Genomic DNA, 15,600 nt, shown 5'->3' on the forward strand with positions numbered 1-15,600 from the left:
ACTTCGAACAGTCACTAAGCGAACTGTTGTAAGTCGAGGACTACCTGTACTTCATCACTTTTTTCCTTTTTCTTGGTCATCACGTTTTTGACACCTTGCTAGGCTACTGGTGGTACTCGGATGTTGCCATATCCTAAAAGGGGTACAATGGGTGAAAAGGTTGAAAAGCCCTGATCTAGAAACTAAATCAACTGAACCTACAGATGGGGAAAAATCAGAACTCATTGGATTTATCCAACCTGATTTTCTTTTCCCCAAAGCATGTTATTAACAGCAAACCTTTCCATTCAAGAGACATAATACGATCAAGCAATAACGTAGCTCCATGCTGTTTTGTAGAATTCTTCAATGTCTTGGGTTTGATTTCAATAATGCCCTTTGAAGTGTATAGGAACAGGAAGGCAATGCCTGTCTCTAATTTTTGAAAGCAGTTCCCTATTCCCCCTGCACCTACAACATGACCTAGGAACAAATGCAGCTACCTTCAAAAGCTTCAGTGTGTTATCTTTGTGCCCCTAAATGCTCAGAATTATACTTTGGAATCCAACCCAAAGCATGCATATCTCTGCACTTTTATTGTCATATTAATGCAGAGCAAATTAGATAAAAACCTAAACACTAATTCATTAAATGTGCAACTGGCTATTTGATAAACATGATGAAACTCCTTCTTTGAATTAAAACTATACATGAAGCTTATATCTTCTGTCCACTTATTGTCCTAAAAATTAATTATGTGCCAGATACAACATCCTTATTCAAATCCCCTTGCAAGTGACAAATCTCAGAAGGCAGCTACTGGATTTGTGTAACACATCAAACCAGAAATGAAAGATTTGCATTTTAACCTTACATGACCATAAATACATACAGTTGGTCTATGATTCAGTGTATCATCATGTGAACACAGAAAACTATAGGTAAGAATGACTTTTAAACGCAGTCAATACATTTACTTTTTTTTCCCCAAAAAATAAATTGTCCCTCCTAGTCTTTGGAGAGAAAAGGGTGCATAATACTTACTTTTTCCTGAAACAAATAAGCAAAATCTCTCCACTTCCAAAGATAAAGGCTGATTATCAAGCCAGCTCAGCCCACCACCAGTTTAATGAAAACATGTCAAGGACTAAGGAAATCCCGTTTCAAGTCTACTTTCAACCTCGGGTCTTTATTATAGCAATTACAAATCAAAGTTAACAGTCTCAGCCACTGGAGATTTAGGACCATCATTCTCTCAATGCAGCTCTTCTCTCAAAACTGCTATTATGGGGGGGGGGAAATGGAGGAGGAAATACCATGCTATGTATGTCACCTTCTCCTGGAGGAAAAACAGGATATAAATCTAACAAACAAACAGATACTAAAGCAGACATCACCTGCAGGACCCTAACCCCTGCGAACCTGCCACTCCGGCTGCAACAAACAATGGCTCCTCCATTCTCTGCTCATAGATTCTCTAATGAACAAAATAAAATGAAATCAGCAAACTAGGCTTCCATGCTGATTACAAATTACCTGGACTTGCACAGATAGTAGGATAACTAAGCACATATATATACGTATTTACATTCTATGTCAAGCAGCTCAGCCAGGATCCCCAAACAAGCCTGAAATTTAGGGCAACCCACAGCCTAAAGAAGGTTGCAAGACAGCCAATCATTATTGAGGGCTGAAGACCATAAGCAATAGACTTTCCCCCATCAACTCCAGAAAAATCACTGCACAACTTATTTACCAGCCAAATCTCCCTCCTGTGACTTTCATGCACACAAACTCCTCAGATAAGGTATGGCAGCAATCCTTTCAAGCTTCCAGGGCCTATGAGAGAGGGCAGCCAAACAGAGAGAGAGTACTGAGGACAAGAGGTTTGACTGCATCTAGCAAAACCCCGACCCCTTAAAAAAGGCTGTGTGGAGATGGGGGAAGGGGATTACTTGTTTTCTCCACCCACCTTTGACAAGGCAATTCACTATTTCCTACGTCTTAGCTCCTGCTTTGTTCACACTGCTCTCAAGACGACAGCATAACCTGGTTTATATAACTGGTCCACTTACCCAGCCGGCTAAGGGGATCTAACCTACTTTCCAACAATCTTGGAGGTAATGATGACCAAGGTCACTATGCACAAATGTTGGGAGTACGGTAAATGCACAGATATACAGCAGAGTGTCTTGTTAGAAATACATGAACATTTGGAAGATGAGATATTATTAAGAGGTTAAGAGGTTGAATTGGGAAACTAAGATTCAAGACCCTCTTAAATCAGGGGTGTCAAACTGCTGGCTGGTGGGCCGCATGCATCGTGCGGAAGCCGCGCCCACCCCATTGCCAGCAATGGCAAAACCGTTCCGATACGTTTCACGACCTCACGTGACATCGCGAGTTTGACATGTCTGCACCAAATAATTTTGGGCCATTTCTCAATTTTAAAAAAAAAACCCTCAACCATTGTGAGGGAAAAATCAGGATACTGCCATTTGTTTAGCGACCGTTCAGTTACATCCCAGAAAAAGTTACTTACAACTGGTACTTGCAATTAAAATGGTACTTGCATCAAAGCCTCCCTATGGACACATGGTCAAAATTCAGGCATGTATTTAAGGCAGCTGCAACGTCCATTTGCAACTTTTACAGCTGGCTTCTGACAAACAAAGTCAATGGGGGAAGCCAGATTCACTTAACAACTGCCCTAAATACATGCCTGTTGTAACTCAAGGAGTATCTACATTAGGCTTGCATACTCCTTTGTAAATCATTTGGAATATAGGCTCAAATGAAGGCAGGAGCAGTGATGTTTTTGACCAGAATCATGCAGCTGCTTTAAAGAGTTGCAGGCAGGATATAGTACAATACAGATGTGGCACTAATTACCCCTTTGACATCATCTTCTAAAACCTGTGTATCATAGCCATAATCACCAAGAGGTTCGTAAAACTTAGCAGCACTGTATTTTTCTTCACAAAAATGCAATCTATTGGTACAATCACCTTGGTTTTAATATTTGACAGGCTTTCAAGATTTAAAATAAAGTAACTAAACTAGTAGACCAGCGAAATGCTGTGGATGTAGTATACTTAGATTTCAGTAAGGCATTTGATAAAGTAGACCACAACCTACTCCCTGGTAAGCTAGAAAAAGGTGGAATAGATAACATCACTACCAGATGGATCTGTAGCTGGCTGGCAAACTGTACTCAACGAGTAGTCCACAACGGCACTACATCCACATGGAGAGAAGTAAACAGTAGGGTATCACAAGGCTCTGTCTTAGGCCCAGTACTCTTCAATATCTTCATCAATGACTTAGATGAGAGAATTGAAGGGGAACTCATCAAGTTTGCAGATGACACCAAACTGGCAGGAGTAGCCAACACCCCAGAAGACAGACTCAGGATCCAAAAAGATCTTGACAAACTTGAACAACAAAATGAGTTTCAATGTGGAGAAAAGCAAAGTTTTACATTTAGGCAGGAAAAAAAATCAAAGGTACAAGTACAGATTGGGTGGGACCTGGCTTAAAAACAGTAACTGTGAGAGGGACCTTTGAGTCCTAGTGGACGATCACTTGACTATGAGCCAGCAGTGTGCAGTAGCAGCCAAAAAAGCCAACACAATCTTGGGTTCTATAAACAGAGGCATAGGATCAAGATCACACAAAGTATTAGTACTGCTTTATAAAACCCTAGTAAGACCACATCTGGAATACTGCAGCCAATTTTGGTCACCTTATCACAAAAAAAGATGTTGAGAGTTTGGAAAAAAATTCAGAGAAGAGCAACTAAGATGATCAAAGGCCTGGAAACTAAAACATACAAAGAACGGTTGCATAACTTGGGTTTGGTTAGTCTAAAGAAAAGAAGAAATAGGGGAGACATGACAGCAATATTTCAGTATTTGAGGGATTGCCACAAAGAAGAGAGGGTCACGTTATTCACCAAAGCACCAGAGAGCAGGACAAAAAGCAATGATTGGAAACTGATCAAAGAGAGAAGCAACATGGAATTAAGGAGAAACTTCCTGACAGTCACTTGTCTGAGATAGTATGGGTTCTCCTGCTTGAGCAGGGGGCTGGACTAGAAGGCCTCCAAGGTCCCTTCCAGATTCTATTCTATTCTATTCTTTTCATATTTGGAGGGAGCTAAGTTAGGAAAGATTGACAGAACATATTGACTAAGAGTCTGGGCTGTGAACCATCCAAAACACTGGCTGGTAATGAAGGTTTCTTGGTTAGTTTTTCCTCTCTATGGAAAAAAAAGGATCACCTTGCTTTATAATTTGCTTTTAAGATCACCAAGAAAATGTATTTCTATGTGATTCAAACATTATACAAAAGGTTAAAAGCAAACAAGTAAACATCAATTCAAAGCAATACCTGCAACTTAGAAGAAAGAGATAACTAACAGGAGAACAATTAAGAAAAGCTGAGATGTTTTTAAAAGGCATTGTATTTACACAGTAAATGCTTAAAAACATATGAACCCTTATTTTTCCTTTGCTGGCAGGTGAGGAAAGCGAAAACCATGATGAAAATGCTTTTCGGCAGTAATTGGCCTCAATCAGAACAATGCAGCTGCATTGATCCATGACTCTCCTGTGAGCCCCCAAGTGTTCAGGAAGGACAACAATTCATGTGATGTGCAGGAGGTTGAAACCCAGTTCCATTCAAGCTTCTGAGAAAAGAGGTCCTCTGGAAATGAATGAGGTAGGCGAGAGCCTATCGGAAGACGTAGGACTGAGTTACACAACAAACCTCATTCTCAATCGCACACCACAATGCTCTGCACTAACAATGCCAGAGAAATTTTTTTAAAAGTGGGTCAAGAAAGAACCCCTTCCCACAACATTTCCAGACTGGCATCATATCTTTGAAGAGGAGTTTACAAAGTGCTAAAAGAATTTACAAAGTGCCTAAAGAATGTTTTCTTTTGGGTCCAAATTTGACCAGGTGCAAGAAACTCATAAAGCCTGGACACTGCTCACTTGTGCAGTTCTTTACTTTCTATAACAAAACTTTGATTTAATGAACTATTTGGGGCGGGGGGGAGGATATCCACTAAACCTGAATTTATCTTTTATATAATTTATATAATTTGTTTAATTACAGTTCATAATTTAATTTATGTAATTATATAAGTGACTAACTTAATCAAATGATATAAATAAATTGTAGCAACTACTTCGTTGCTTTGGGATGAAGTCCAAAGTAAAATTTTATCCATTGCTTCTGAAGTCCCCTGTACGGATCTTAGGACCTTTCATGAATATTTTCCATTAGCACAACAATTTATCTTTCTGCAAATCAAATTCTAAAATAAGGGATTAAATTCAAAATGTTTCTCTACTTATAAGATATACAAATGCACACACTCCTACACACAAAAGCAAGAAATCTATTTTACATGTACTAATCATGTGAATAATTAAATTAATAACATGTTTTTAGATGCTTTGAATTTTTAAATGTTATAGATATCAAATATCATGGTTGCAGCACAGAACCCTGTGAATTGCAATGATATCCAGAAAGTAAATTGAATTATATGAAGACACTCTAATAACAATATAGCTAATCCTCCTCGTGCAGAATCCTCTCAGACATGTCAAACTCGCAACGTCACATGACGTTGTGCAACGTATTGGGACGGTTTTGCCATTGCCAGCAATGGGGTGGGCGCGGCTTCCGGATGCAGGCTGGCAGTTTGACATCCCTGCGTGAACTCCCTAAGTCAAATAGTTAACCTAATGACTTTGCATGATGTCAATCACTGCCAAACACTTCCAGGGTGTATAAGATTGGATACCAAAACTTTTATTCTGACATGGATACGGTCAGAATGAAAAAATATTTTTTCTAGTGCAAAAAAGATTGGTCCTTCTTCCTTCCAAATGCAGAGTAGAAACTCAATTCCATTTTTAAATGCGGGGTATTATTATATATCAAACATTTAGATGTGAGGTAATTCTACTTATCGGAATAGCTAGAAATTCTAGCAAATGCTCCTGTCAGTTCTGATTCAGCAGTCTTTTCAAATGTCGATGATTGTCTAAAAACCTAGTTAGTTGACTTATAATTACATGTACATAAGCATCACTTAACCCTTTTTATAATATTATATTCTACAATATTCTTGTGATACTGAATTTTTAAAAAAAAACTAAATCAGATCTTAAAATAAATTGATTCAAATTTATCTATTAATAGTCTCCTAATCCCATGGACATTTAAACTACCAACAGTTTGGTTTCTCTCACAGATTATCATTGACATTTCAGGGTAAAAAGTGTACTTGGAAACCATGAATCAATTACTCTGACCTAACCTCTTTTAATGATTGAAAATCTGATAAACATTACTAAGCTGATTGGCCAGCACAAATTGTGCTATGGCTTTCAAACATGCAATTTTTTCTGTATTCATGCTGTGTAAGGAATCAAGCAAGCAGAGCATGCTGTAGTTTTCTGCTAACATTCTAAAAAGATAGCTGCATTAATCTCTATTTTTAATGAAAAAAAGGAGGTCTGTGGATCTAGCTTTTCTGGGCTAGATTATACTTCCTAAGAAAGCTTGAATTACATGTGAATAAGTGATACATGCATATTTTTCAGGGTGTGAAAAGCATATGCAGAGACATTTGGGGAGGTTGCAATACAGGATACAGTACTGTAATAACATAATGGTGATTTAGATGTACTTTTATTGATGACTGATACATATTTAACCCTACTGAAGATACCGGGAGTATGAAAAGAATCGAATCTCTCGATGAGTTTTACTTTAGCTCTTTCGTGTTGGAGCCTTTGTTCTAAAATTGCCACCAGAAGGTCAATGCCCAAAAAAAAAAAAAAACCTGGGAGGGAGTTAATATCTCACCAACTCTTTCTTAACATTGTCGTATTTCCTTGCAGTCTATTAAAAAAGACACAAAACTATAAATATGTCCGCTAAACAATTCAATGTGGTATATGCCATAATTTACCAGAATAAAAAGTACCATCCTGTAAAAACCTGTTCATATACGAGTTGAAACAAAATAATTAGGAGCTGGTATGCAGTAGTGTCAACTTCCATCATCATTGTTGAGATCATATCTTTGTCTACATGACTGTATTTTACCTGTGTTCATTTCATTACATATATTGAGTTTGACTCCCCCCCCATGTTAATATTTTATTTCTGTGACTGAATACTTCTGAACATAAACATTTCTGCCTTTTCAGAGGATAAAGTTTTGTCCGCAACTTTTTTTGTTGGGAATAATTACAGATGCTACAGTTGTGGACACCAAGCTGATGTTGAATTTAATTACGGCAGCAAGACTTTTGATAGGTCAGTATTGGAAGAAAGAGGAACTGCCGACCATAGAAGAGTGGACTTTAAAGGTTTCCGACCTGGCAGAGATGGCGAAGATTTCGGCCTATTTGAAAGATCACTCGCAAGAACGCTATATTATGGAATGGAGAAAATGGATTGAGTTTATCCAGAACAAGTATAGGGTTAAGAAGTTTTATGTCGCATTTGAATAAGTCTTCTTTCTTTTTATTCTTTTTTTATTTTAGTTTCTTTATATATATTTAATATTACTAAGGCTTGTTTTATCCTATATAAGCTAGAGAGTGATGGATTTTAGAGTTTATAGTTGTTAGTATATGATTGTTTATGATTGTTTTTTATATATATACCTTGTATTTAGCTCTGGGAAGTGGGGGGGAGGGGGGGAGGGGGGAGAGGTAGGGGGGGAGAAGGGAGGGGGAGGGGGGTTTTAAAGAAAAATTGTATGTTAAAACTTTTCAATAAAAAAAAACATTTCTGCCTTTTATGATAGGGGAATGGAGGATGACCTAAACTTATTACTCCCTGCAATAGAAGGCTCTCAGCAGTTCACAGTAAAAACAACCACAGTAAAAATTTGAAAGTACATATTTATAATATATGAACACTATAGTATAGTCAGCCTAAGTGTCATGAATCACTCCATGGCTTTTAGAGCAGCCCTGTTTTCAATATTTACAACAAGGACAAACTATGGCAACTTTAATTCATGTGAGCAGCTGTTTCAAAGTAAAAGTGCTGCCATAAAATAGCTCCCTGTGGAACATCTTGGTTCATAGATATAGAGCAATTAATTAACATATTGTTTATGATAATTAACCATTATCTATTATTTCTTGTTAAACACATGAACCCAGACATTATGCTTTTTGCTAAATATTGAGAATGTATTTGGAAAAACCCTAACCCCAACCCCAACCTCAACCCAAATCCCACCTCATTCCTAACCCTATAAAAACTAATAAAATTTATACAATACATAAATTCCCTATACCATGTCAGCAGTTTGTCTCAGACTCACATATTCAGCAGGTCAATTCTAGTTGGAGAAGGTGGTCCTGAAGATACTTTGATACCAAGTTATATATTCATGACTAATGTCATGGTTCCAACAAAGACAATTAAAACAGAACTCTGAGGTTTGCAAATTCCTCAAAGAAGATGTTTATTCTTACAATGTATCGGCACTTCAAAAGTGAAACCAAGACTAAAGAGATACATAACAATTCCCCAATACAAAGTTAGAAAACCCAGCCCCGATTCTATGCAAATAACTACGTTTCTCCATACAGCTTGTTGGCAGGCTTTTCATGGCACGCCCAGCCAGCAGTCCCGGGAGGAGAATATAATCTTGGTCGGGGTAGACAACCTCGGCTCTTTTATGACTCATGGACCAACTCCCAGAATTCCTGTCAGCATAGCTGACTCAGGAATTCTGGGAGTTGAAGTCCATGAGTCATAAAAGAGCCGAGGTTGCCTACCCCTGACCTTGGTTCTCACCAGAGAAAGCCCAAGAATGAGAAAGTTTATTTTGACTAGCGAAACACCTGCAACCCCCCTCCCTCCGTGCTGAGTGTGTCAACTAAAAATGAGAAAGGAAAATGGCCACAGCCATGCTCATTCAAAGTTGACAACTAGCAGCTTGAATTGCACTTGGAAGCTATATGGAAGCCAGTGCAGAGCTCAGAGCACAGTTTTAATCTGTTCATGGTTTCAAGTGCCAGCTAATAAATAGGACATCATATTCTGGACTACTGAAACTTCCAAGTAGTCTCCATGGGCAGTCCTATGTACAGCGCACTGCAGTAATCCAACCTTGTGGTGATGAGGACATGAGTTCCAATATTGTGAGGTGTTTCCACTCTAGGGCACATCCTTGTTAAACCCTGTCACCCTATTCAAAACCTGAAAAAGACTATTCTAGCCACCCAACTATAAGCCCTGAGGGATTCCAAAATTATGGATCTCTTTTTGGGGATACCATTATTCCCTACAGAGAGAACAGCGCTATTAGACACCGCAATGAACAAATAACAGTTCTATCTTGCTAAAATTCAGTTTCAGCTTCTTTTATTACATTCACACCCCATCACCTCTAACTACACAATAGGTTTTTGGCTAAATTATTGGTCTTTCCCCTTCCATCAAATGTATGTTTGCTCAAATGACTGTCCTGAAGTTTTAGAAATCAGATACCCCCTCTGCCTTGGGTTCCATTCTTAGAGAAGTTACTTTTCTTTCAACTTCAGGAAATGGATATTGTGGATCAGGCAACTGCAGCACAAACCTCTGAGCAACAAATGACACTTCCACCCCCAAGAGCCTACAACAGACATGTCAAACACAAGGCCCGGGGGCCGGATCCAGCCCGCAAAGTGGTTTCATGTGGCCCGCGAAGCCATCCTGGAAACAGTGAGGGAACGGCCCCCACTGCCTTGGCTCTGGCCCAGAGACCCTCCTTCTGCCAGAGACCCTCAGATCTGTCCCACTCCTGCCCAGGCCCCCATAGGCACCCTTGATGTGAACGATGTAGAGCTGGCCATGCCCACCCAGTAGGCCATATGCACTCTAGCCACGCCCACCCAGTAGGCCACACCCACCCATGCCACGCCCACCCGGCCACTTGAGGGCAACCGCAATGCTGATGCGGTCCTCAATGAAATTGAGTTTGACACCCCTGGCCTACAACATGCATATAAAATTCCAAGCGGGCCCAATACACTGAAAAGGCTGGGGAAACCATTTACATTAGATGTTCTTTAAGGCATATCTCAAAGTTCTTCATGTTTTTTTTGTACTTAACAATCAGCAAATGTCAAGCATTAATCCTACAATTCACCAGTTTCTCCCTCAGACTGCCACTTGGTTGCTTTTTCCCTGCCTTGCTATATTCCTTGAAAATAATTAAGTTGAAAGTATTTTATTAAATATTTTATGTTAGTAATATAATTACTACTTGACCTAATAGCACTATATAACAGTAGCAAACAATGGTAATACTGCAATTAAAATATGAAAAAGATTTAACATGCCTTTACTTAAACTATTGATATCCACTTCACCCTTAGGACCAAGGACTAGAATGCAGCCATGCAGCGACCCCAAAAGATAAATTGACCCCAAACAAACTTCCATCTTTTATTGACCACCTATTGGCCCCCATTTACTGATCCCTCTTTGACCTCTAGCCATTTGACAGTTGAGAGTCAATATTGACCACTTTGAGGAACCCCACAATAGTTTAATGGATTGCAGATGATGGATTAAGCCCCTGATTTTCTTGTGTTTGCTTTTATTATTGTTGTGACTTGCCCATACTGTTGTTTTTCTTACGAGATTGCTGGCCACATAAATCTTATAAACAAATTGACAAACCAATAGCAGTTCAGATTAGAAATTGTAGGAGTTGTAATTCAGATACCTGAATGGCACTGGTCAGGGGGAAAAACTATAATTGTTTATAAACACTAATTTGTTTATTTATAAACATTACTACAATAAAATTCCCCTCTCTCACTTCAATACTATAGTTCTACACCAGAAGCTGAGAAGATGGAAGAAATGGTAATTGGCTCCGATGTAACACAATGACTAACATCAAAGCTAATCCTGTGGGTGACAGGGACAGGCATCTGAAGTTGCAGGGATAGGAATGATTGATGGGTAGGAGGCACCCAACACTTCTTAAAAGTACTTGGAAATAAGAATTGAAGGTTTCCAAATAGTAAAGGATTACAACTCACTCTATTGGTTCAGCCAAGTTTTAACAACCTCACTGCGATGTGTTTCTATGGGGCCCACCCTAAACTCGGCACCTCGTAGAGCCGGGTAAAAATCAGCTATCCTCCTCGTAACCGTTTCCACACAGATTATTCAGCAATCACTCAATTTACTCAACCCGCACCCTCTCACAAAAAGCCAGTTTTTCTAAGCCACGTGTGGCTCACCCTGCTCACATGGCCCAGGCGGGGTTCTAGAGTCCCCAAAACTGTTCCCAAAAGAATCATGCAATGGAAATACCCAATCCGCTTCCTGCCGTGCACACAAATTGAGGGTTTCCCCTCCCCCCACCACCGCCGCCGAGGCAAGCTCAGGTAGAAGGCGCGGATCCGACCCGAAACAGCCGGCAGACCCACTTGAGCAGCTGAGAACAGCCGGCAACGCAGCCGGGCCAGAGCAGAGACAAAGGCGGACGCTGGCCTGCGATCACGCGCACCTCCTGTCACGAAAAGGAGGGAAAGGGTGGATACAAGCCGGCTCACATGGCCCCTGCAGGTGTCGAGCCCTGAAAACAACGCATTAAGGATTAATACCATGAGAGCACATGCAGCGTTGAGGAACTGGAGCACAGTCTCGCTTTAAGAAAAACATCCGCCCCGCCCTAACTAAATGTCAGTGTTGTAGACTGCTGCCGCCTTCTCAATGCAAGAATCCAAATTAAAGCATCGTCTCAGACAGATGGCTGTGTTGCAGCAGGGGGGAGCACCTCGTGGATCGGGCTAATCTCAAAACGCTAACGCTAAGTTGCAGGGACGGCAAGTTCATGGGGTAGAGACCATCAAGAAACACCAAGGCTCTTGGAAGCTAGAAAAACACCGGAGGAGAGAGCAGCAAACTATTGTCATCTTGTTGACAAGAAAATGCAATGTTTAGATCCATTCAGGCATCAGGCTCAAGTTCCACCCAGGTTCTTACTGCTGTGGCAAATGGCTATGCAGCCTTTGTCTGAAGACATAAAGTGAAGGAAGGCGTGCTTGTGTGCTCCTTGATAATGGTGCCACTGATGAACCGCTATTACTGTTTGAATGTTAGGAGAAGATTTCTAGCTGGCTTCTTGTAACTTAAAAGATGATTATCTCGTGTCCTGGAAGGATAGTGAACAAGTCAGGGCCTCTATAATATTCTTCCGTGTCCTGTACTTAGAGGCTGGGTTCATACAACACGCCACTGGGTTTTATAGTCTGGTCTATGGATCAGTACAGACAACGAAGCAACCCAAAATGAACCAATCTAAATTATGAAACCCTAATTATGGGGAGATGGGTACATAATAGAGTTATTAAGTTACACTTTCTCCCAAACTTTCAACACTTTCCTCTATACTGAAAATGACAATTTCAATTGAAACTATTTGTGCTGTTGGTCTCATGGAATACAAAGGCTTATGAATGCCGGGAGTAGGATATAACTTCATAAATATTTCCAGTGTTATAAATAATCAGGTCTGACTCTAAAGAATAAAATGCAAAGTGATATATATATATATATATATCTAGATTGCCAGTGTGGAACTGCAATAAGTAACATTATTTGAAAACACACTGGAATCTATTTCCTTCAATAATGTACCACTGAAATGCATTTAGCTGCTAAACTATTACCGGTAACTATTGTTACCAACTGCACATTTGTTAAAAACAAAATATGTTTTGGCATTTCTTGGTAACTTTTTCCTAGACAGCATACTTAACATGCAATTCCAGTTATAGACTCTAGCCAACATTTTCAGGGTGGATTAAATGAGAGAAACGGGTAGCACTACAAGCAACAGTTCATACAATAGCAGAAGCATGTTATCCTTTACCTCAGAATCACCTTGAATATAGTACCCAATTGAATGGGAAACCTAATTTCCTATACTGAATCTATCTACTATTGCTATTATTGCTGTTATTTTTATTATGTTTATTACTATTAAACATATATCTTCCTGGACTCTGCAAGAGAAAATACCCCACTGAGAAACTGTAGAATCAAAACACAGAAAGTGGGGCTTTGGATCTTAAAACAGTCATCGCTGTGTCCCTCGAACTTAACAAGCAGAGTGGCAGCCAATGAAAAGCTACAGGAGCTAAAGCAAAGAAGCAGAAGGTTCCCTCTTCCAGGGTAATGTGTAACTCGGATAAGGGTGGAGTTCCACCTTTCCATTACTCTGACATTTGGACTGCTTTGACACATGAAGGAGCACCAGCAGCATTGGAAAGGTCTCATCCTATACCAGGGGTAGGCAACCTCGGCTCTTTTATGACTCATGGACTTCAACTCCCAGAATTCCTGAGTCAGCTGACTCAGGAATTCTGGGAGTTGAAGTCCATGAGTCCATGAGTCATAAAAGAGCCGAGGTTGCCTACCCCTGTCCTATACTTTCAGCAGTAGGACATATGCATTGTATAAAGGGTGCAATTTTGCCCCTCATGGGGCTACTTGAATCCCTTCACTTTGAGTTTAAACAACCTACCTGGATGTGATTTATTGCTGCAAGTGACAGAGATGAATACAATCACTCTATGTTCGTGTAGGGTAATACAATGAACCATGGTTGACTCAATTACCCGGAATTGTCAAGCCTAACTATACAGGGTAGTCCTTGAGTTACAACCACAATTGAGCCCAAAATGTATGTTGCTAAGTGAAACATTGAAGTGAGTTTTGCCCCATTTTACAACCTTTCTTGCTACAGTTGTTAAGTGAATCACTGCAGTTTTTAGTAACATAGTTGTTAAGTGAATCTGGCTTCCCCATTGGCTTTGCTTGTCAGAAGGTTGCAAAAAGGGATCACAGGACTCCAGGACACTGCAACCATCATAAATATGAACCAGTTGCAAAGCATCCAAATTTTGATCATGTGACCAAGGGGATGCTACAACAGACCTAAGTGTGAAAATCGGTCACAAATCACTTTTTTCAGTGCCGCTGTACCTTTGAACGGTCACTAAATGAACTGTTGTAAGTCAAGGACTACCTGTGCTTGCTGGATTCACACAACACCTTGAACTATAAACCCATTTAAGTAAAGCATATTCTGTTAACTCAGCCAGAGGGTCCACTATCATCCTACTGGAACGACATTAATATTTTTCAGCAATACAGATCCAACTCTTAATTGATCTAAGTCAGAAGTAGGAACCCACTAGATACTTTTTCTACAGATATCTTCAGCTTTCCCTTAATGGCCCAAAGCCATCTGATTCGACCTCAGAGAATTCTGTGGCTGAATTTGCACACTCTAGCTCAGAGATCCCCAACCTTGGCAAGTTTAAGACTTGTGGACTTCAACTCCCAGAATTCCTTAACCAGTTTCACTGGCTGAGGAATTCTGGGAGTTGAAGTCCACAAGTCTTAAAGTTGCCAAGGTTGGAGACCCCTGCTCTAGCTTCCCTAGAGCTACCCCACGGTTTACTCTATCCAGTTTCTCAGACCTTTAACTAGAATTGGGTGCCAGCAGATGTAACAGATGCTTGGCTAACAGGCAGTCCTGTATGATTTGCAACACAGCCAAGAAGATTTACAGTACTTCCAAATACTCTGTAAACCTGGACGCAGTGAAGTCTCTCCTCCCCGGCTGCCTTTTGAAGGAAAAAAAAAGTCCAGTTGCTTTTTGAAGAAAGCACCTTTGAGACAAAGTATGACCTGGATAAACTGAGAATCTCCATAGCCCGTTCTCCCCAGTAAATATAATGCGGGTGCCATAGCTCTTGTCATCAAATTAACTAACCTAACCAAACCTTAAACCAGGGGTCTTCAAACTTGGCCCTTTTATGACTTGTGGACTTCAACTCCCAGAATTCCTCCGCCAGGCACATTGGCTGAGGAATTCTGGGAGTTGAAGTCCACAAGTCATAAAAGGGCCAACTTTGAAGACCCCTGCCTTAAACCTATTTTAGGCTTATCAATATAATTTAGTCTTTTTAGGCAATGATTCCAAAGCTATTAAAACAGAATTTAAGCGCCAAAAAATTAACATTCGTTCCCTAATAAATGGCTGCTGAATGGGACGTATATCGTTCAGGAGGGAGAAGCCCCTTTAGGACTTTCTCTCCAATAATCCCTGCCCTCACGCCCGTGCACAGATATACCCAATTTACCAAGCTCTCCATTTGTGCTTTTAGCTCCTGCTTTCGCTGCAGCGGAAAAAGCAACTCGATCCCGACGTCCTCCCGTCTTCTACTGCGATTCCCGCCACCAAAACTTGAAATGGCGCTCAATCAGCTTTAGCTCTTTAAAGGGTCAATGCCGACAAAGCAGCCGACTTAGAAGTTGCTCATTGCCGAGACAAGTCCATCGAAACAATCGCCTTCCTTGCCCGGGAAGATCGTTAATAGGCTTGCGGATGCGCCCGACTGACTGTGCTGCACCCCAAACCTTGCCGAATAAATCACGATTCGCAATGGTCACGCAGCACATTAAACCATAGTTTATAAAAGCAGAATAACTGCGTTCATTCGAAGCGCTGAAATCACAGAGCCGAATTGCGGTACGGAGTGTTTATTA

General features: G+C 40.3%; 1 protein-coding gene across 1 annotated transcript in view; it reads right to left on the reverse strand.

The window, feature by feature from the left end:
- The window catches only part of TIMELESS (timeless circadian regulator), a 57,755-nt gene extending 42,506 nt beyond the window's left edge, over positions 1 to 15,249 (reverse strand). Inside the window, exon 1 of the mRNA XM_083353028.1 lies at positions 15,195 to 15,249. The gene's annotated coding sequence lies outside the window, so the exon portion shown is untranslated. The remainder of the gene's footprint in view (positions 1 to 15,194) is intronic.
- Positions 15,250 to 15,600: the final 351 nt, after the last annotated feature.

The sequence above is a fragment of the Vipera ursinii genome, assembly GCF_947247035.1.
Source record: "Vipera ursinii genome assembly, chromosome: 2".
In the NCBI taxonomy this organism is placed as follows: domain Eukaryota; kingdom Metazoa; phylum Chordata; class Lepidosauria; order Squamata; family Viperidae; genus Vipera; species Vipera ursinii.